Source organism: Coregonus lavaretus (assembly GCF_964263955.1).
Source record: "Coregonus lavaretus genome assembly, chromosome: 20".
In the NCBI taxonomy this organism is placed as follows: domain Eukaryota; kingdom Metazoa; phylum Chordata; class Actinopteri; order Salmoniformes; family Salmonidae; genus Coregonus; species Coregonus lavaretus.
In genome coordinates this window covers 32317892-32340661 of record NC_140007.1, presented here as the reverse complement: position 1 = coordinate 32340661, position 22770 = coordinate 32317892, and the positions used below count along the sequence as shown (strand labels likewise).

Below are 22770 nucleotides of genomic sequence, written 5' to 3'. Positions count from 1 at the left end.
GGTGATGAATGGCATGACAATGGGCCTCAGGATCTCATCATGGTATCTCTAGGCATTCAAATTGCCATCGATAAAATGCAATTGTGTTCGTTGTCCATAGCTTATGCCTGCCCATACCATAACCCCACCGCCACCAAGGAGCACTCTGGTCACAATGTTGACATCAGCAAAACGCTCGCCCACACGACGCCATACACGCTGTCTGCCCGGTACAGTTGAAACCGGGATTCATCCGTGAAGAGAACACTTCTCCAATGTGCCAGTAGCCATCGAATGTGAGCATTTTCCCACTGAAGTCGGTTACGACGCCAAACTGCAGTCAGGTCAAGAACCTGGTGAGGACAACGAGCACGCAGTCGAGCTTCCCTGAGACGGTTTCTGACAGTTTGTCAGGTTGTGCAAACCCACAGTTGTCCGTGTGGCTGGTCTCAGACGATCCTGCAGGTGAAGAAGCCGGATGTGGAGGTCCTGGGCTGGTGTGGTTACACGTGGTCTGCGGTTGTGAGGCCGGTTGGACGTACTGACAAATTCTCTAAAATGACATTGGAGGTGGCTTATAGTACAGAAATTAACATTACATTCTCTGGCAACAGCTCTGGTGGACATTCCTGCAGTCTATGCCAATTGCACACTCACTCAAAACTTGAGACATCTGTGGCATTGTGTTCTGTGACAAAACGATATTATTGAGAAGAGAATTGTATTGGATTCACCGTTTGTGCACCATGTCTCCTAAAGGTCTGAACCAAGAGTTTGATATCAGACCATTTCTTACATGAATATGTCACTTTGATTTGTCTTGCCTTCCAGGTTCCTACTTGGTCATTTCATACATACAGTGGGGGAAAAAAGTATTTAGTCAGCCACCAATTGTGCAAGTTCTCCCACTTAAAAAGATGAGAGGCCTGTAATTTTCATCATAGGTACACGTCAACTATGACAGACAAAATGAGAATTTTTTTCTCCAGAAAATCACATTGTAGGATTTTTAATGAATTTATTTGCAAATTATGGTGGAAAATAAGTATTTGGTCAATAACAAAAGTTTCTCAATACTTTGTTATATACCCTTTGTTGGCAATGACACAGGTCAAATGTTTTCTGTAAGTCTTCACAAGGTTTTCACACACTGTTGCTGGTATTTTGGCCCATTCCTCCATGCAGATCTCCTCTAGAGCAGTGATGTTTTGGGGCTGTCGCTGGGCAACACGGACTTTCAACTCCCTCCAAAGATTTTCTATGGGGTTGAGATCTGGAGACTGGCTAGGCCACTCCAGGACCTTGAAATGCTTCTTATGAAGCCACTCCTTCGTTGCCCGGGCGGTGTGTTTGGGATCATTGTCATGCTGAAAGACCCAGCCACGTTTCATCTTCAATGCCCTTGCTGATGGAAGGAGGTTTTCACACAAAATCGCACGATACATGGCCCCATTCATTCTTTCCTTTACACGGATCAGTCGTCCTGGTCCCTTTGCAGAAAAACAGCCCCAAAGCATGATGTTTCCACCCCCATGCTTCACAGTAGGTATGGTGTTCTTTGGATGCAACTCAGCATTCTTTGTCCTCCAAACACGACGAGTTGAGTTTTTACCAAAAAGTTCTATTTTGGTTTCATCTGACCATATGACATTCTCCCAATCCTCTTCTGGATCATCCAAATGCACTCTAGCAAACTTCAGACGGGCCTGGACATGTACTGACTTAAGCAGGGGGACACGTCTGACACTGCAGGATTTGAGTCCCTGGCGGCGTAGTGTGTTACTGATGGTAGGCTTTGTTACTTTGGTCCCAGCTCTCTGCAGGTCATTCACTAGGTCCCCCCATGTGGTTCTGGGATTTTTGCTCACCGTTCTTGTGATCATTTTGACCCCACGGGGTGAGATCTTGCATGGAGCCCCAGATCGAGGGAGATTATCAGTGGTCTTGTATGTCTTCCATTTCCTAATAATTGCTCCCACAGTTGATTTCTTCAAACCAAGCTGCTTACCTATTGCAGATTCAGTCTTCCCAGCCTGATGCAGGTCTACAATTTCGTTTCTGGTGTCCTTTGACAGCTCTTTGGTCTTGGCCATAGTGGAGTTTGGAGTGTGACTGTTTGAAGTTGTGGACAGGTGTCTTTTATACTGATAACAAGTTCAAACAGGTGCCATTAATACAGGTAACGAGTGGAGGACAGAGGAGCCTCTTAAAGAAGAAGTTACAGGTCTGTGAGAGCCAGAAATCTTGCTTGTTTGTAGGTGACCAAATACTTAATTTCCACCATAATTTGCAAATAAATTCATAAAAAATCCTACAATGTGATTTTCTGGAATTTCTTTCTTCAATTTGTCTGTCATAGTTGACGTGTACCTATGATGAAAATTACAGGCCTCTCTCATCTTTTTAAGTGGGAGAACTTGCACAATTGGTGGCTGACTAAATACTTTTTTCCCCCACTGTATATATTAGATTCTGTAACTACTACATGTGCCCATCTCATTGATATCAAATTATTCAAGATACACAAGTTGTTTTTGAAATAGGTCACTGGAATTATATCTATGGCCACCACAGAGGCACGTAATGGTCATATGGGCGGGTATTCCAACAGTTTCCAACAATATTTTTTACTGTAAAAGAAAGTAATATTGAAATGCGTGTGGGCATTCCTTGTCAAGTTACTACATCTTTTTGGCGACGAGGATAAAACTTGATCAACATGTACAGGGCGATGTGCTAGCTAGCTAAGAAACAGTGGATGTAGTCAGTTAGCTAGCTAGCTTAATGAGCGACGGAGAGCAGCCGCCGCTGGAGGGAAACGCTGACGGGGACAATCAGCAGCAAGTGAAAATCGCTAACGAGGATCAAGGACAAGTTGGCGTTATAATGGCAATGTTTGGGACTATCACTGAGTTTGTGGAAGAGAACGAGGACTGGACGGAATATGTGGAAAGGTTGGGACACTTTTTCTTGGCAAATGGAATTACAGATGAGGCTAAACAGCGCTCTATTCTCGAGTGTGTGTGGGGCTAAAACCTACACGCTAATGAGGAATTTGGCTACACCACGGAGACCGGGAGAAATTCCTTTTGGGGATCTAGTTGCTCTCGTTCAGACTCACCACAATCCAAATCCTTCAGTGATTGTCCAGAGGTTCAAGTTTAACTGCCATTTTCGGAAAACAGGTCAGTCTGTTGTTAACTTTGTTGCTGAATTATGTGAACTCTCTGAACATTGTGAGTTTGGGGCTATGTTAGAGGACATGCTCCGTGACAGATTAGTCTGTGGCATTAATGAGGACAGCATACAGCGCCGGTTGTGGGGGGAAGCCACACTGACTTTCAAGAGAGCATTGGAACTATCTCAAGGGATGGAGATGGCCGCTAGTAATGTGAAACATATTCAAAAGGCCAACTGGAAGTTGTGCAGTGAATCAGGTGACAAAAGAGGCGGCAGGAGGAAAAAGGGGAAAAGCAGTGGAATGTTTCAGATGTGGAAGAACACAAGGATACTGTCTGTCACAATTGCAACAAAAAGGGACATTTAGCTAAAAAATGCAGGGGTCCTAGGAGCAAGCCAGAGGGTGGGTTTACTGGGCAGGGCAAGTTCACAGCACCGAAGCCGCAGTCAGCAGCACACCACCTAGAGAGCACAGAGGAGGAAGAAGAACATTGTTCCTACAACATGTTTAATGTGAGTGAGCCGCGCGCAGAGCCTATCTATGCTACAGTGGAGGTAGATGGAAAGCAGATGAGGATGGAGGTTGACACGGGGGCCTCTGCCTCTCATCAGTGAGGAGACCTACAAACAAATGTGGGGCTCAAAACAGGCTTCTGCCCTCACACCGGCAGGGATCAGACTGCGTACGTACACCGGGGAGACCATACCATTGCTGGGGGCTCTAGAGGTGGACATTGCATACAACAGCCAGGAAGCGAGAGCACGGCTCCTGGTGGTGAAAGGGAATGGGGCTAGTTTACTAGGGCGTGACTGGCTAAACAAAATACAACTGAACTGGGGGGAGATAAAACACACCAGAGTGACTGAGGATGTCATTCAAAAGTACCCTGAGATTTTGAAAGATGAACTGGGCACACTGCAGGGCACTACAGTTGAGCTGTTTGTGGATCCTCAGGCCGAGCCTCGCTTTTTCAAGCCCAGGATAGTGCCTTACGCCATGAAAAAGAAAGTGGAGGATGAGTTGGAGCGGCTGCAGGAAACAAACATAATTACTCCCATTCAGTTCTCCCGCTGGGCAGCTCCAATCGTTCCCGTTCTGAAAAGTGACGGCACGTGTGTATATGTGGGGACTACAAACTCACCATCAACAGGGCCTCTAAGCTAGACGCTTACCCGCTACCGCGGGTGGAGGACCTGTTCACAAAGCTTGCAGGAGGCAAGACGTTCTCAAAGCTTGACATGAGTCACGCCTACCAACAGCTCCTCCTGGACGAGGACTCAAAAGAGTATGTCACAGTCAACACGCACAGAGGCTTGTTCAGGTACAACCACTTGGTTTTTGGAGTGGCGTCCAGCCCAGCCGTTTTCCAGAGGACAATGGACAATCTGCTGCAGGGAATACCTCATGTAGCAGTGTACTTGGACGACATCCTGGTTACAGGGGAGACGGAGGAGGAGCACCTCCACCATCTGGACCAGGTGTTAAAGAGATTCTCTGAGGCAGAGCTGCGCCTAAAGCGTAGCAAGTGCACATTTCAAGCACAGAGTGTGACATACCTAGGTCACAATATCACAGCGCAGGGTCTGTGTCCTGTGGAGGACAAAGTCAGGGCAATCAAGGATGCTCCAAACCCCAAGAATGTGCCCGAGCTCAGGTCGTTCCTGGGCTTGGTGAACTACTATGGTAAGTTCCTCCCTGAGCTGTCAACAGTGTTGACTCCACTTTATCAGCTGCTCCACAAAGACTGTAAATGGAAGTGGGGGCCAGCACAAGAGAAAGCTTTCAAGGAAGTGAAAGCACTACTACAATCAGCACAACTGCTGGTTCATTTTGACCAAGACAAAGTACTCTCTCATCAGATGGAGGACGGATCAGAGAAACCCATTGAATTCGCATCACGCACGCTGACGAGTGCTGAGAAAGGTTATTAACAATTAGACAAGGAAGGTCTGGCCATAGTCTTTGCAGTGAAACGCTTCCATCAGTACCTCTACGGTCGTCATTTCACCATATGCACTGACCACAAACCACTGATGAGCCTTTTCAGTGAATCAAGATGCATTGCTCCCATGGCTTCAGCAAGGATACAGCGCTGGGCCCTCACACTGTCAGCTTACCAGTACACTATAGTGTATAGAGCGGGGAAGGACAATGCAAGCGCAGACACGCTCAGCCGTCTCCTGCTACCAGAGATGCCTGCCACAACTGTGGTGCCTCCTGAGACAATTTTCCTAATGGAGAGATTGTCAAACTCACCTGTGAATTCCAAACAGATCAAACGGGACAGACCGGGATCCTATCCTGTCCCAAGTGAAAAGATTCCTTATGCAGGGTTGGCCTCCTGTCATAGAGGACCTTATGCAAAGCGCAAAACTGAGCTGAGTGTGCAGGATGGTTGCATACTCTGGGGGTCCAGAGTGGTTGTTCCACCCCCTGGCCATGCACAAGTCATGGATGAGGTCCATGAGGCTCACCCGGGTGCCTCCCGGTTGAAAAGTTTAGCCAGATCTTACATCTAGTGGCCTAACATGGATCAGGACGTAGAAAACAGAGTGAAATCATGTTCTGAGTGCCAGAGCAACCAGAAGATGGTGCCGCCCGCGCCACCACATCTGTGGGAGTGGCCTGACCGCCCATGGTCCAGGCTGCACATAGACTTTGCAGACGCTTTCGTGGGTCACATGTTCCTTGCCATGGTGGACACGCACTCCAAGTGGCTGGAGGCTCACATCATGAGCAACATCACAGCGACCACAACCATCGAAAAGCTTCGGCAGGTGTTTGCAACCCATGGTCTGCCTGACTCTTGTGTCCGACAACGCAACAACCTTTACCTGTGACTTGTTCCAAGAATTCATGCGGCGAAACGGGATTCGCCATGTCCGCAGTGCTCCGTTTCACCCGGCCTCAAACGGCTTAGCGGAGCGGGCTGTGCAGACACTGAAAGAGGGGCTCAAAAGGATGACTGGGGGAACCATCACAACTAAGCTCTCTCGGTTCTTGTTCCAGTACCGCATCACGCCACAAACAACAACAGGACAGGCTCCAGCTGAGATGTTGATGGGCAGAAAGCCAAAAGCTCACCTGGATCTACTGCGTCCGGACATCAAAGCACGAGTGGAACGGAAGCAGGAGAAACAAAAAGAGAGACATGACCACCACGCGAGGGAGAGACAGTTAAAACCCAATGACACTGTCTACATCCGCAACTTCACAAGCAGCCAACGCTGGTTGCCATGTATCATTCTGAGTCAGAGTGGTCCAGTCTCCTTTGTGGACCACCTCCGCCTGCGCTATGACAAAGACAAGACCATGTTTTCAGACGGAACAGCTGTGGGTGGTAGTATACAAGTTGAAACCCCACAGGAAACAGTATCTGAGGAACAGGGGCATTCAGTGGTTCCAGCAGAGGGTGATAGACATTCTCTCACAAACACCCAACCCGCTCCTGTGCCCTCAGACCCAGCTCCACTGGGACACGCCTTACCTGTGTCTCGTGGCACACCAGGAGTACTGCGCGATCACAGCGTAGTCACAAGCCTCCTGAAAGACTAACTCTGTAGTTGAGACTGAGAGACTCGTGGTGTTAGTGTTTGTTTGGAGCAGCAGACCTAGTTGAAAAGAAATAAGGACTTTCATTTATTTTATTTTTGTTGTTGTTGTTTACAGTTACAGTAACACCAGCAGAAGTTTTACAGTGTTGTAAAGAAAAGAAAACACTGATTTACTTGTTAACCTTATGTTTTCCTTACAGGGGGGATTTAAATTGAGGGGGGAGAAGTGTTATAGTGTGGACACTATATAAATAATTATATTGAATATGTGTTGTACTTACTTGCAGTATAGTATGATTACTATTCATGTGTGTAGGGTTATTATTGGCATTGACCGTGACCTTTCTACTTTGATGATGTCATCACCCAGAGTCAGATCTGTACAATGTGACTCTAACACAGGTTGAGTGGGCTATATCGTTTTGCTGTTTTTGTACCGTTTGTACATGGCTGTACACCTTTTATTTCTTGGGTTGAAAGTAAAGGAAAGTAATATTGAAATGCGTGTGGGCATTCCTTGTCAAGTTACTACAACTGTTGCCTAGGTTTTAAATTGTACAGTATACAATCCTTTATGACCATGTGTACCTCTGTGATTAATTATAATTGATTGTGCACAAAAGTGAATTGAATTGTTTCCACACCCACCATTTGTCATGTGCGTAATGGTCATGTGAGGTGAAATGTGTATATTTTGGGAAGTGAGCACTCTGTTTGTTTGACCTGACAAAGATCCATTTCGGTGAATTGGGAGCTTTAACAGTGTGTGGGCCTTCTTATTCTTTCTATTTTTTATTAGCCCAGCACCTATGTTTTTAAGGATGTGTGTATGACCACAAACCTTTCTTTGTGTGACAAGACTGCACATTCTAGAGTGGCCTTTTATTGTCCCCAGCACAAGGTGCACCTGGTAGAAAAAGTACCCAATTGTCATACTTGAGTAAAAGTAAAGACACCTTAATAGAAAATGACTCAAGTAAAAGTGAAAGTCACCCAGTAAAATCCTACTTGAGTAAAAGTCTAAAAGTATTTGGTTTTAAATATAATTAAGTATCAAAAGTAAAAGTATAAATCATTTCAAATTCCTTATATTAAGCAAACCAGATGGCACCATTTTCTTGTTTTTTTAATTTACGGATGTGTTTAGTGAGTCCGCCAGATCAGAGGCAGTAGGGATGACCAGGGATGTTCTCTAGATAAGTGTGTGAATTAGAATATTTTCCTGTCCTACTAAGCATACAAAATGTAACGAGTACTTTTGGGTGTCAGGGAAAATGTATGAAGTAAAAAGTACATACTTTTCTTTAGGAATGTAGTGAAGTAAAAGTAGTCAAAAATATATATAGTAAAGTACAGATACCTCAAAAAACTACTTAAGTAGTACTTTCAAGTATTTTTAGTTAAGCACTTTACCCCACTGTGTGTAATGCTCATGCTGTTTAATCAGCTTCTTGATATGCCACACCTCAGGTGGATGGATTATCTTGGCAAAGGAGAAATGCTGACTAACTGGGATGTAAACACATTTCAGAGAAATAAGCTTTTTTGTGCATGTGGAACATTTCTGGGATCTTTTATTTCAGCTCATGGAACATTGGACCAACACTTTACAAGTTGCGTTTATATTTTGGTTGAGTATATACACTACATGACCAAAAGTATGTGAACATCTCATTCCAAAATCATGGCCATTAATATGGAGTTAGTCCCCCCTTTGCTGCGATAACCGCCTCCACTCTTCTGGAAAGGCTTTCCACTAGATGTTGGAACATTGCTGCGGGGACTTGCTTCCATTCAGCCACAAGAGCATTGGTGAGGTCGGGCACTGATGTTGGGTGATTAGGCATGGCTCGCAGTCGGCGTTACAATTAATCCCAAAGGTGTTCGATGTGATCACGACAAGCCATTTCTGTATGGACCTCGCTCTGTGCAAGAGGGCATTGTCATGCTGAAACAGGAAAGGGCCTTCCCCAAACTGTTGCCACAAAGTTAGAAGCACAGAATTGTCTAGAATGTCATTGTATGCTGTAGCGTTAAGATTTCCCTTCACTGGAACTAAGTGGCCTAGCCCGAACCATGAAAAACAGCCCCAGACCATTATTCCTCCTTCACCAAACTTTACAGTTGTCACTATGCATTGGGGCAGGTAGCGTTCTCCTGGCCTCCGCCAAACCCAGATTCGTCCTTTGGACTGCCAGATGGTGAATAGTGATTCATCACTCCAGAGAACGCATTTCCACTGCTCCAGAGGCCAATGGTGGCGAGCTTTACACCACTCCAGCCGACGCTTGGCATTGCGTATGGTGATCTTAGGCTTGTGTGCGGCTGCTCTGCCATGGAAACCCATTTCATTAAGCTCCCAACTAACAGTTATTTTGCTGACATTGCTTCCAGAGGCAGTTTGGATCTTGGCAGTGAGTGTTGCAACCGAGGACAGACGCGCTGCGTGCTTCAACACTCGGCGGTCCCATTCTGTGAGGTTGTGTGGCCTACCACTTTGCGGCTGAGCCGTTGTTGCTCCTAGACGTTTCCACTTCACAATAACAGCACTTACAGTTGACCAGGTGGGCAGCTCTAGCAGGGCAGAAATTTTACGAACTGACTTGTTGGAAAGGTGGCATCCTATAACGGTGCCACGTTGAAAGTCACGGAGCTCTTCAGTAAGGCCATTCTATTGCCAATGTTTGTCTATGGAGATTGCATGGCTTTGTGCTCGATTTTATACACCTGTCAGCAAGGGGTGTGGCTGAACTAATTTGAAGGGTTGTCCACATACTTTTTTATATACAGTCGTGGTCAAAAATATTGATAATGACACAAGTATTGGTCTTCACAAAGTTCGCTGCTTCAGTGTTATGAGATATTTTTGTCAGATGTTACTATGGTATACTGAAGTATAATTACAAGCATTCCATAAGTGTCAAAGGCTTTTATTGATAATTACATTAAGTTTATGCAAAGAGTCAATATTTGCAGTATTGACCCTTCTTTTTCAAGACCTCTGCAATCCACCCTGGCATGCTGTCAATTAACTTCTGGGCCACATCCTGACTGATGGCAGCCCATTCTTGCATAATCAATGCTTGGAGTTTGTCAGAATTTATGGGTTTTTGTTTGTCCACCCGCCTCTTGAGGATTGACCACAAGTTCTCAATGGGATTAAGGTCTGGGGAGTTTCCTGGCCATGGACCCAAAATGTCGATGTTTTGTTCCCCGAGTCACTTAGTTATCACTTTTGCCTTATGGCAAGGTGCTCCATCATGCTGGAAAAGGCATTGGTCGTCACCAAACTGTTCTTGGATGGTTGGGAGAAGTTGCTCTCTGAGGATGTGTTGGTACCATTCTTTATTCATGGCTGTGTTCTTAGGCAAAATTGTGAGTGAGCCCACTCCCTTGGCTGAGAAGCAACCCCACACATGAATTGTCTCAGGATTTTACTGTTGGCATGACACAGGACTGATGGTAGCGCTCACCTTGTCTTCTCCGGACAAGGTGTTTTCCGGATGCCCCAAACAATCGGAAAGGGGATTCATTAGAGAAAATGACTTTACCCCAGTCCCCAGCAGTCCAATCCCTGTACCTTTTGCAGAATATCAGTCTGTCCCTGTTTATTTGCTGCCCTTCTTGACACCAGGCCATCCTCCAAAAGTATTTTCCTCACTGTGCGTGCAGATGCACTCACACCTGCCTGCTGCCATTCTTGAGCAAGCTCTGCACTGGTGGTGCCCCGATCCCGCAGCTGAATAAACTTTAGGAGACGGCCCTGGCGCTTGCTGGACTTTCTTGGGCACCCTGACGCCTTCTTCACAACAATTGAACCTCTCTCCTTGAAGTTCTTGATGATCCGATAAATGTTTGATTTCGGTGCAATCTTACTAGCAGCAATATCCTTGCCTGTGAATCCCTTTTTGTGCAAATCCATGATGACAGCACGTGTTTCCTTGCAGGTAACCATGGTTAACAGATGAAGAACAATGATTTCAAGTGCCACCCTCCTTTTAAAGCTTCCAGTCTGTTATTCTAACTCAATCAGCATGACAGAGTGATCTCCAGCCTTGTCCTCGTCAACACTCTCACCTGTGTTAACGAGAGAATCACTGACATGATGGCAGCTGGTCCTTTTGTGGCAGGGCTGAAATGCAGTGGAAATGTTTTTTGGGGATTAAGTTCATTTTCATGGCAAAGAGGGACTTTGCAATTAATTGCAATTCATCTGATCACTCTTCATGACATTCTGGAGTATATGCAAATTGCCATCATCAAAACTGAGGCAGCAGACTTTGTGAAAATTAGTATTTGTGTCATTCTCAAAACTTTTGACCAAGACTGTATAGTGTATCTGGCGCTGGTGATGGGTGATCAATAAAATGGCATTCTAATGAAATATCAACGATTCAATGTAAAACTTTTCATTTGACAAATTTTGCCATGACTATGTATGAGAAAGTACTATTTTGCAAAGCCAATAGCACACATTTATGCTACAGATCGATTTGTTGAAACAAGAAACTGATCTCAGAACAGATTTTCTAAGAAATGTTGTCATACCGGTACATGCATCTGTGGATCACAATACGCAAAATGTAAAGCATCCGCATAACAGCGGGGTTCTTAATCACAAAGGCTTCGCCTTTTCCTCTCTGTTCATCATCAATCATCTCAACACTGATAAAGAAAGAAGCAACGAATTGCAGTCTGCTGAACAAGAAACATTGTAGTAGGTACGTTACGGTAATCATACAGCCAATCACTGCAGAGCGCAACTGGTAGTTTGCCGTTCCAAAAAATGGCGCTGTTCTGTGTGGGAGTGTGCGGTGGGTTGGCTGTGACATTTTACGGAATTGGACCTTATGGGGTTACAGTTATATGCTCCTCTTTCACGTCCACCTCTCGAGCAAGGTATTGACATCTCATTCAAAACATTATATACATGTATCTTAATGTTGTGTAGTCATTGTCGAGCCACTGTTTGGTGGCACTTATCTAACAGTTCGATCTCGGCAAATCTTTGGCAACACCCAACCAAGGATACTGATAACTCCCCCTTTGTCTGTGACCCAACCACTGACAGTGTCAAATAACCAGTTATATGTTTTGTAATGTTGCTGATACTACTACAACAACAACTAGCCTGGTTCCAGATCTGTCCAAGAGCTGTCTCCCTGTTAGGCATGACAACTATCATGGGAACGGTTGGTAAAAAGACTGCACAAACAGATGTGGGACCAGACTAGTATTATAGGCTACTTTTCTGTCTTGAGTTGTCATACAGACAATACTACTTTCTAATGGTAAGTCAAACTTTCAAGGGCTTGAATGTGTGGTTAAATCGTTAGCCATAATCTCTGATAACGATACACTATAAATACAAAAGTATGTGGACACCCCTTAAAAATAGTGGATTCGGCTATTTCATTCACACCCGTTGCTGACAGGTGTTTAAAATCGAGCACACAGCCAATGAATCTCCATAGACAAACGTTGGTAGTAGAATGGCCTTACTGAAGAGCTCGGTAACTTTCAACATGGCACCGTCATAGGATGCCACCTTTCCAACATGTCAGTTAGTCAAATCCGATAAACTGTAAGTGCTGTTAATGTGAAGTGGAAATGTCTAGGAGCAACAACGGCCTACCAAAGTGGTAGGCCACACAAGCTCACAGAACGGAACAGTTTTAAAAAATCGTCTGTTCTCGGTTGCAACACTCACTACCAATTTCCAAACTGCCTCTGGAAGCAACGTTAGCACAATAACTGTTTGGAGTGGTGTAAAGTTCGCCACCATTGGACTCTGGAACAGTGGAAATGGGTTCTCTGGAGTGATGAATCACGCTTCACCATCTGGCAGTCCGACGGACTAATCTGGGTTTGACGGATGCCAGAACGATACCTGCCCCAATGCATAGTGCCAACTGTATAGTTTGGTGGATGAGGAATACTGGTCTGGGGCTGTATTCCATGGTTCGGGCTAGGCCCCTTAGTTCCAGTGAAGGGAAATCTTAATGCTACAGCATACAATTACATTCTAGATGATTATGTGCTTCCAACTTTGTGGCAACAGTTTTGGGAAGGCCCTTTCCTGTTTCAGCATGACAATGCCCCTGTGCACAAAGCGAGGTCCATACAGAATGGTTTGTCGAGATTGGTGTGGAAGAACTTGACTGGCCTGCACAGAGCCCTGACCTCAACCCCATCGAACACCTTCGGAACGCCTACTGCGAGCCAGGCCTAATTGCCCGACCTCACTAATGCTCTTGCGGCTGAATGGAAGCAAGTCCCTGCAGCAATGTTCCAACATCTAGTGGAAGGCCTTCCCAGAAGAGTGGAGTAGTAGTAAAAATAATATGTCTGACATGTCCAAGCCTGAAAAGTTATCCTTAGCATGCGTTACAGTAAATGGTAACTTTTTCTATCTTTGTATTTCTCCGTTTCGCAGAGACATGATTAAAGCCATTCCGCTGCTGTTAATTTCTGTTCCTCCATTTGCAAACTACCTGGTTTTTGTCCTAATGTGAGTTCACTTAAGTCATCTCCTCAATATCCTCCTCCTTTGATTCATATTCAGTTAGAAAATGTCTTAATGATCACTAACTGTAAGTCGCTCTGGATAAGAGCGTCTGCTAAATGACTAAAATGTAAATGATCAATTAAATGGGAGTTAAAAGGTCAATCAATTATTTTACATTTATGCCCTCAATGATAATACATTGTGCCCCCCTACAATGTATTGAAACTCTCTTCGTCCATGTGTCCTGTCTCCCCTCTATATCCCTGCCCTACATATTCCTCCTGCAATCCTCCATCTGCCCCTCTTCCATCTGTTTCTCCTCTCTCTGCTTCCCTCCTCTCCTTTTCACGACCAGGTACCTTTTCCCCCGCCAGCTCCTGATCCACCACTTCTGGACCACCCAGCAGCAGACGGAGTTCCAGGGAGTGAACCATTCCCACAGGGCCCAACACCACTGGGCAGCGCTGAAGGGGCTTGAGAGCGCAGGTTCACATGTCAAAAGACAGCCGCCTAAAGAGCAGCCTACTAGACCTCTGCAACAAGGTGGGTGAATGATGATACAGAACCATTAACTCCTCCCTTGCGTACATGTTACTCCAATGTTCCAATGTGTTCACTGTCCAACATTTTGTTGGGCAAATATGGATATGTTTTTCCATTGGTAACTGTAATGCAGCTAATAAAGGCCTCTAGACACTGATGTCTGACCAGTACAGTGGGGAAAAAAAGTATTTAGTCAGCCACCAATTGTGCAGGTTCTCCCACTTAAAAAGATGAGAGAGACCTGTAATTTTCATCATAGGTACACGTCAACTATGACAGACAAATTAAGAAAAAAAAATCCAGAAAATCACACTGTAGGATTTTTAATGAATTTATTTGCAAATTATGGTGGAAAATAAGTATTTGGTCACCTACAAACAAGCAAGATTTCTGGCTCTCACAGACCTGTAACTTCTTCTTTAAGAGGCTCCTCTGTCCTCCACTCGTTACCTGTATTAATAGCGCCTGTTTGAACTTGTTATCAGTATAAAAGACACCTGTCCACAACCTCAAACAGTCACACTCCAAACTCCACTATGGCCAAGACCAAAGAGCTGTCAAAGGACACCAGAAACTAAATTGTAGACCTGCACCAGGCTGGGAAGACTGAATCTGCAATAGGTGAGCAGCTTGGTTTGAAGAAATCAACTGTGGGAGCAATTATTAGGAAATGGAAGACATACAAGTCCACTGATAATCTCCCTCGATCTGGGGCTCCACGCAAGATCTCACCCCGTGGGGTCAAAATTATCACAAGAACGGTGAGCAAAAATCCCAGAACCACACAGGGGGACCTAGTGAATGACCTGCATAGAGCTGGGACCAAAGTAACAAAGCCTACCATCAGTAACACACTACGCCGCCAGGGACTCAAATCCTGCAGTTCCAGATGTGTCCCCCTGCTTAAGCCAGTACATGTCCAGGCCCGTCTGAAGTTTGCTAGAGTGCATTTGGATGATCCAGAAGAGGATTGGGAGAATGTCATATGGTCAGATGAAACCAAAATATAACTTTTTGGTAAAAACTCAACTCGTCGTGTTTGGAGGACAAAGAATGCTGAGTTGCATCCAAAGAACACCATACCTACTGTGAAGCATGGGGGTGGAAACATCATGCTTTGGGGCTGTTTTTCTGCAAAGGGACCAGGACGACTGATCCGTGTAAAGGAAAGAATGAATGGGGCCATGTATCGTGAGATTTTGAGTGAAAACCTCCTTCCATCAGCAAGGGCATTGAAGATGAAACGTGGCTGGGTCTTTCAGCATGACAATGATCCCAAACACACTGCCCGGGCAACGAAGGAGTGGCTTCGTAAGAAGCATTTCAAGGTCCTAGAGTGGCCTAGCCAGTCTCCAGATCTCAACCCCATAGAAAATCTTTGAGGGAGTTGAAAGTCCGTGTTGCCCAGCAACAGCCCCAAAACATCACTGCTCTAGAGGAGATCTGCATGGAGGAATGGGCCAAAATAGTGTGTGAAAACCTTGTGAAGACTTACAGAAAACGTTTGACCTGTGTCATTGCCAACAAAGGGTATATAACAAAGTATTGAGAAACTTTTGTTATTGACCAAATACTTATTTTCCACCATAATTTGCAAATAAATTCATAAAAAATCCTACAATGTGATTTTCTGGAGAAAAAAAATCTCATTTTATCTGTCATAGTTGACGTGTACCTATGATAAAAATGAAAGGCCTCTCTCATCTTTTTAAGTGGGAGAACTTGCACAATTGGTGGCTGACTAAATACTTTTTTCCCCCACTGTACATGTGTTTTTAATGGGGTACACCCTAACATATCTGACATCCAGGCAATTTGAGACTTGTTTTCTGGACCTCCCCTTGGTATCAAGAGAATGAACGCAGGTCAGATGGTCAGTGCTTTCTTGAAGTCTTTATTCAGAAATTCCCTGAAACATGAGTCTGTGTTTACTGTATGGATATCAGACCCACTGGATTTGTCTCGTCTGAAAAACATATCAACATACAGTGAGCTCCAAAAGTATTGGGACAGTGACACATTTATTTGTTGTTTGGGCTCTGTACTCCAGTACTTTGGATTTGAAATGATACAATGACTATGAGGTTAGTGCAGACTGTCAGCTTTAATTTTCATCCATATCGGGTGAACCGTTTAGAAATTACAACACTTTTTGTACATAGTCCCCCCATTTTAGGGGACCAAAAGTATTGGGACAAATTCACTTCTGATATTCATAGCACGCAATGACTACATCTTGGTAAATAATGTATTGTGTCATTTTGGAGTCACTTTTATTGTAAATAAGAATAGAATATGTTTCTAAACACTTCTACATTAACTTTTTACTACTTTAATAGACAAGTGAATTTGTCCCAATACTCTTTGTACCCTAAAATGGGGGGACTATGTACAAAAAGTGCTGTAATTTCTAAATGGTTCACCGATATGGATGAAAATACCCTCCAATTAAAGCTGACAGTCTGAACTTTAACCTCATAGTCATTGTATCATTTCAAATCCAAAGTGCTGGAGTACAGAGCCAAAACAACGAATAATGTGTCACTGTCCCAATACTTTTTGAGCTCACTGCAAGTCTCTTTGTCCCAACCCCCATGATTGCCACTCGACTGAACAGCCACGGCATAGAGCTGCTACAGCTGGACCGTGCTCTCAGCAGACATGGCCTGCACCAGTTGGATGACTCTGAGCTGAGACAGGTCAGTGCACATTGCTTGACCTCATTCTAAAGATCTACATGTAATCTGATTCATGCAGTGCATTCGTAAAGTATTCAGACCCCTTCCCTTTTTCCACATTTTGTTACGTTATAGCCTTATTCTAAAATTGATTAAATGTTTCATCATAAATCTACACACAATACTCCATAATGACAAAGTGAAAACAGGTTTTTAGAAATGTTTGCAAATTTATTAAAACGGATGGAAACAGATACCTTATTTACATAAGTATTTAGACCCTTTGCTATGAGACTCGAAATTGAGCTCAGGTGCATCCTGTTTCCATTGATCATCCTTAACATGCTTCTACAACTTCATTGGAGTCCACCTGTGGTAAATTCAATTGATTGGACATGATTTGGAAAGGAACACACCTGTCTATATAAGATCCTACAGTTGACAGAGCAAAAACCAAGCCATGAGGTCGAAGGAATTGTCTGTAGAGCTCTGAGACAGGACACCAAAACATGTCTGCAGCATTGAAGGTCCCCAAGAACACAGTGGCCTCCATTCTTAAATGGAAGAAGTTTTGAGCAACAAAACTCTTCCTAGAGCTTGCCGCATGGCCAAACTGAGCAATCGGGGGAGAAGGACCTTGGTCAGGTAGGTGACCAAGAACCCGATGGCCACACTGACAGAGCTCCAGAGTTCCTCTGTGGAGATGGGAGAACCTTCCAGAAGGACAACCATCTCTGCAGCACTCCACCAATCAGGCCTTTATTTTAGAGTGGCCAGATGGAAGCCACTCCTCAGTAAAAGGCACATGACAGCCTGCTTGGAGTTTGCCAAAAGGCACCTAAAGAGACTCAGACCATGAGAAACAAGATTCTCTGGTCTGATGAAACCAAGATTGAACTATTTCGCCTGAATGCCAAGCGTCACGTCTGGAGGAAACATGGCACCATCCCTATGGTGAAGCATGGTGGTGGCAGCATCATGCTGTGGGGATGTTTTTCAGCGGCAGGGAATGGGAGACTAGTCAGGATCGAGGGAAAGATGAACGGAGCAAAGTACAGAGAGATCGTTGAAAACCTGCTCCAGAGCGCTCAGGACATCAGACTGGGGCGAAGGTTCACCTTCCAACAGGACAACGACCCTAAGCACACAGCCAAGACAATGCAGGAGTGGCTTCGGGACAAGTCTCTGAATGTCCTTGAGTGGCCCAGCCAGAGCCCGGACTTGAACCCGTTCTAACATCTCTGGAGAGACCTGAAAATAGCTGTGCAGCGACGCTCCCCATCCAACCCGATAGAACTTGAGAGGATATGCAGAGAAGAATGGGAGAAACTCCCCAAATACAGCTGTGCCAAGCTTGTAGCATCATACCCAAGAAAACTTGAGGCTGTAATCGCTGCCAAAGGTGCTTCAACAAAGTACTGAGTAAAGGGTCTGAATACTTACAGTTGAAGTCGGAAGTTTACATACACTTAGGTTGGAGTCATTAAAACTCGTTTTTCAACCACTCCACAAATTTCTTGTTAACAAACAATAGTTTTGGTAAGTCGGTTAGGACATCTACTTTGTGCATGTCACAAGTAATTTTTCCAACAATTGTTTACAGACAGATTATTTCACTTATAATTCACTGTATCACAATTCCAGTGGGTCAGAAGTTTACATACACTAAGTTGACTGTGCCTTTTAAACAGCTTGTAAAATTCCAGAAAATGTCATGGCATTAGAAGCTTCTGATAGGCTAATTGACATAATTTGAGTCAATTGGAGGTGTACCTGTGGATGTATTTCAAGGCCTACCTTCAAACACAGTGCCTCTTTGCTTGACATCATGGGGAAATCAGTCAAGACCTCAGAAAATTAATTGTAGACCTCCACAAGTCTGGTTCATCCTTGGGAGCAGTATCCAAACGCCTGAAGGTCGTTCATCTGTACAAACAATAGTACGCAAGTATAAACACCATGGGACCACGCAGCCGTCATACCACTCAGGAAGGAGACGCGTTCTGTCTCCTAGAGATGAACGTACTTTGGTGCGAAAAGTGCAAATCAATCCCAGAACAACAGCAAAGGACCTTGTGAAGATGCTGGAGGAAACAGGTACAAAAGTATCTATATCCACAGTAAAACAAGTCCTATATTGACATAACCTGAAAGGCCGCTCAGTAAGGAAGAAGCCACTGCTCCAAAACCGCCATAAAAAAGCCAGACTACTGTTTGCAACTGCACATGGGGACAAAGATCGTACTTTTTGGAGAAATGTCCTCTGGTCTGATTAAACAAAAATAGAACTGTTTGGCCATAATGACCATCGTTATGTTTGGAGGAAAAAGGGGGTTGCTTGCAAGCTGAAGAACACCATCCCAACAGTGAAGCACAGGGGTGGCAGCATCATGCTGTGGGGGTGCTTTGCTGCAGGAGGGACTGGTGCACTTCACAAAATAGATGGCATCATGAGGAAGGAAAATGATGTGGATATATTGAAGCAACATCTCAATACATTAGTCAGGAAGTTAAAGCTGGGTCTTCCAAATGGACGATGACCCCAAGCATACTTCCAAAGTTGTGGCAAAATGGCTTAAGGACAACACAGTCAGGGTATTGGAGTGGCCATCACAAAGCCCTGACCTCAATCCTATAGAACATTTGTGGGCAGAACTGAAAAAGCGTGTGCGAGCAAGGAGGCCTACAAACCTGACTAGCTTTGTCAGGAGGAATGGGCCAAAATTCACCCAACTTATTGTGGGAAGCTTGTGGAAGGCTTCCCAAAACGTTTGACCCAAGTTAAACAATTTAAAGGCAATGCTACCAAATACTAATTGAGTATATGTGAACTTCTGACCCACTGGGAATGTGATGAAAGAAATAAAAGCTGAAATAAATCTTTCTCTCTACTATTATACTGACCAGTGGCGGCTCCTGAAAAAATTCTCAGGAGGGGCAATTTTTCTGATGATTTAGGTGACCTACACACATTTTAAAAAAGATATGTCCAGCAACAACATGAAGACAGGGGCAGCATATAAGTCAATACCAGAAGCATTTATTGACTGATCTGGGGAGATGGATTCCAGTTTCTGTGACAGATTATAAATAATCTCTGATGCCTTTGTTATATTAGCTTTTGGTTGAATGTACTGTCGTAGTAAATATATAATGTTATAGCTTGGTCTGACTAAAATCTTGTGCATGACCCATTTTGTGTTGGGCGTTTGTTTTCAATTAATGCTGTTCCTATCCTATAACAATGGACAAAAGAGTCCTATCTTGTCAGCAGGTGGCCAAGGACAACACCCACGCCATAGGTCTCTCAGTTCTTCCAACTCACGAGTTCTTGCTCTGAGGACACACACACACACACACACACATCATCACTGATAACACACACACACACACACATCATCACTGTTAAACACACACACACAAAAATCCCCTCTCTTTAGGCTGAACATTTGAAGACAGAGAACCCGACTCAGAGCCAATGCAACAGTGGAGGGGACCTCGCCCAACTCATCAGGACCAATCAGAAGATCAGAACTACTAGATTCAACCTACATCATTTATTGTATAAAATGTCTGCACACAATGTTTTCGGGGCTCTCTTCAGATAGCTCCCTAAGAGTTTGACGAACGAGTCCGTGCACGCGATTCCAGATATCTTTACCTCTGAATAAACTGCCTTTATTATACCATATCCACCCTGTCCAAAGTCTCTACTTGGTCTCAGTTCTCCAGTAAACTTGTGATTATCAACAGTACACAACGGTAACAAACAATTGGGGGAACTCACGGGGCAGATAGTAAGGTCGCAGTGACACAGAAAGCAGTTCAATGTCGGGGGTACAGAGTCGCTCTCTTACCAGGATCGATTTTCCCTGTGACTGTCAGATCGCGGTCCGCTCTGACCAGGGTGAAGCCGGCCGGCTCCACTTCTCTGTCCGGGACTCTGTCATCCAGCCAAGTCTCCCAGCTGTATTGGATTCCGCTGCCAGCAGCGTTTTCATTATTTAGTCCGTTCGTAGCGGGTATGTACACGATCAACAAGATCAGTCCAAAACCCACCACTGGAAATCCATGGTTGGCAGAATGTTTGTAAACTAAGTGTACAAATTAAAAACATAAAATAACGCCACTAAGTGTACAAATTAAAAACATAAGATAACGCCACACTGCAGGTCGCAACAGAGACGCTGCTAGCCGCTATTTTCTTAGTTACGTTCATGGTTACGTCACGTATGACGAAAGCGCGTAAGTGCAAGCCCACAGACACCCATAGAGATTGTATTGAAAGCTTTGAAATTTGAAAAAAATAGATTTTACATGACAGGCTATGAGAGACTTCTGGGCGATTTTCAACCTGACTGAAATCGCCCCAAAAACGGGCGGGGCCATTTGAAGCACGACTTTAGCCTGATTTGACATTTAGTGGCAGTCAGATCAGATTAGAACACTGATAACTACTGTTGCCGTGATATAATTGATTAGAAAAAAAATCCCTTCCTTTTCCCGTTTGGCAGTGCGTCGCCCATATCGCCCTATTGAACAGACCGTCCCTGATACTGACATTTCACATTCTTAAAATAAAGTGGTGATCCTAACTGACCTAAGACAGGGAATTTTTACTAGGACTAAATGTCAGGAATTGTGAAAGACTGAGTTTAAATATATTTGGCTATGGTGTATGTAAACTTCCGACTTCAACTGTGTCTAAAAAGCAGTTTTTTCTTCGTCATTATGGGGTATTGTGTGTAGATTGAGGGAAAATGTATTTAATCCATTTTAGAATAAGGCTGTAATAAAATGTGGAAAAAGTCAAAGGGTCTGAATACTTTCCGAATGCACTGTATGTCAGCAAAACAAATTAGATCAAATACTAGTAATTTGCCACTAGTTACATTGATGTATCATATTGGTGATAATTTGACCCTGGTCTTGTCAGGCCTGCTATGTCAGGGGGCTTGACTCTGGTAGTCTCAGCATCAACCAGTGTCGGGAATGGCTTTCACAGTGGCTCCAGTTCTCCTCTCGCCTGAAAGGTATCTATTCTCTCTGTGTCTCTCTCTTTTTGTGTCTCTCTCCTGACAGTGTTTTCTGTTCGGGGAAAATATTGTTGTGGGGGAGGAGGCTGATTTGAATATGGCTGTTTGTCCTCATGCCTCTCTCTCTTCTGTCCCAGAGTCAGAGGGCTCTCTGCTTGTGCACAGCATGGTCTTGCTCTCTGCCAACTACCCAAAGCCCTACCGCCATTGACAGGAAGGAACAAGGAGTGATCCGCCACTTCCATTAATTCAGCCATCTCTCACCATGCTGGGAAGGGCAACTTTCCCATAGGGCATCAACATCTGCAGTCTACCAACGCAACGGAATAAACACCAAGCCTTACAACTCATATCTCACTTTTAGAAGGACAAAGTGATTACTTGATGCTTTGGATTTTTGTGGTGATGGTGAAGGAAATGTGATAACATAGCAACTGTTGCAATGTCTCAAACTGGTCAATGTTTTCAGGCTTCAAATAAAATCTTATGTCACATGCACACGATACAGCAGGTGTAAACGGTACAGTGAAATGCTTACTTGCAAGCTCTTAACAGTGCAGTACTCAGCCTTGAATCTGGTTTTGTTTACTTGTTAAGCTGAGGTTTTATCATAGACATGGAAAATATGAAGCATAGAGAGCTGAAAAAAATGTTATCTGTCAATGTTCAGCTTGTCATTTTTGAAAAGTAGTTAGTTAGTAGTTAGTAGTAGTCTGCAGACATTACAACCCAGACCCATAACATAGCCTTTTTGGAGATCATATGGTGTGTCGTTTTACTGTTCATATATACAAGGGCAGGGTTGGGGAGTAACTGATTAAATGTAATCTGATTTACAAAAACGAACTAATCAGTTACATTACCAGCAGAAATATTGTAATCAGATACTTTTGAAAAACTAGTTGATTACTTATAAATTCAAAGAGGATGTTTGTGAGAAAAAAAATACATTACGACACCTTTGTTTTCTCAATAACCAGGTTTCCATCCAAACTTTTTAACAAGTAAAGTACATGTCGGATAAAACATGTAATGACAGGCCTGATTGAAAGATTTTATCGGTAAACTTTACAAATGTTTACAAAACATATGCTAGACAAGGTGCGATCTTTTTGTGTCTAAAATGAATTAAGCGAGAAATGTCGGCGGAAACGCTTTTATGCGCCAATATTGATATAATAATCATATCGAAGTAAATTTGGAGTCACGCAATGACATGTGGTCCTCCAACTACGACTCGTCGGGAAAGCATGCCGTTTTAGGTTACGGATTAAATAAATGAACTTCACAG

At 44.0% G+C, this 22770-nt stretch overlaps 1 pseudogene across 1 annotated transcript; it reads left to right on the top strand.

Annotated features, from left to right (window-relative positions):
* Positions 1-13058: 13058 nt before the first annotated feature.
* Positions 13059-21690, top strand: LOC311148126 (LETM1 domain-containing protein 1-like; annotated as a pseudogene). Its single transcript has 6 exons — positions 13059-13225; positions 13578-13769; positions 15541-15655; positions 16341-16464; positions 21380-21476; positions 21617-21690. The product of its transcript is annotated as an LETM1 domain-containing protein 1-like (transcript).
* The last annotated feature ends 1080 nt before the right edge of the window (positions 21691-22770 follow it).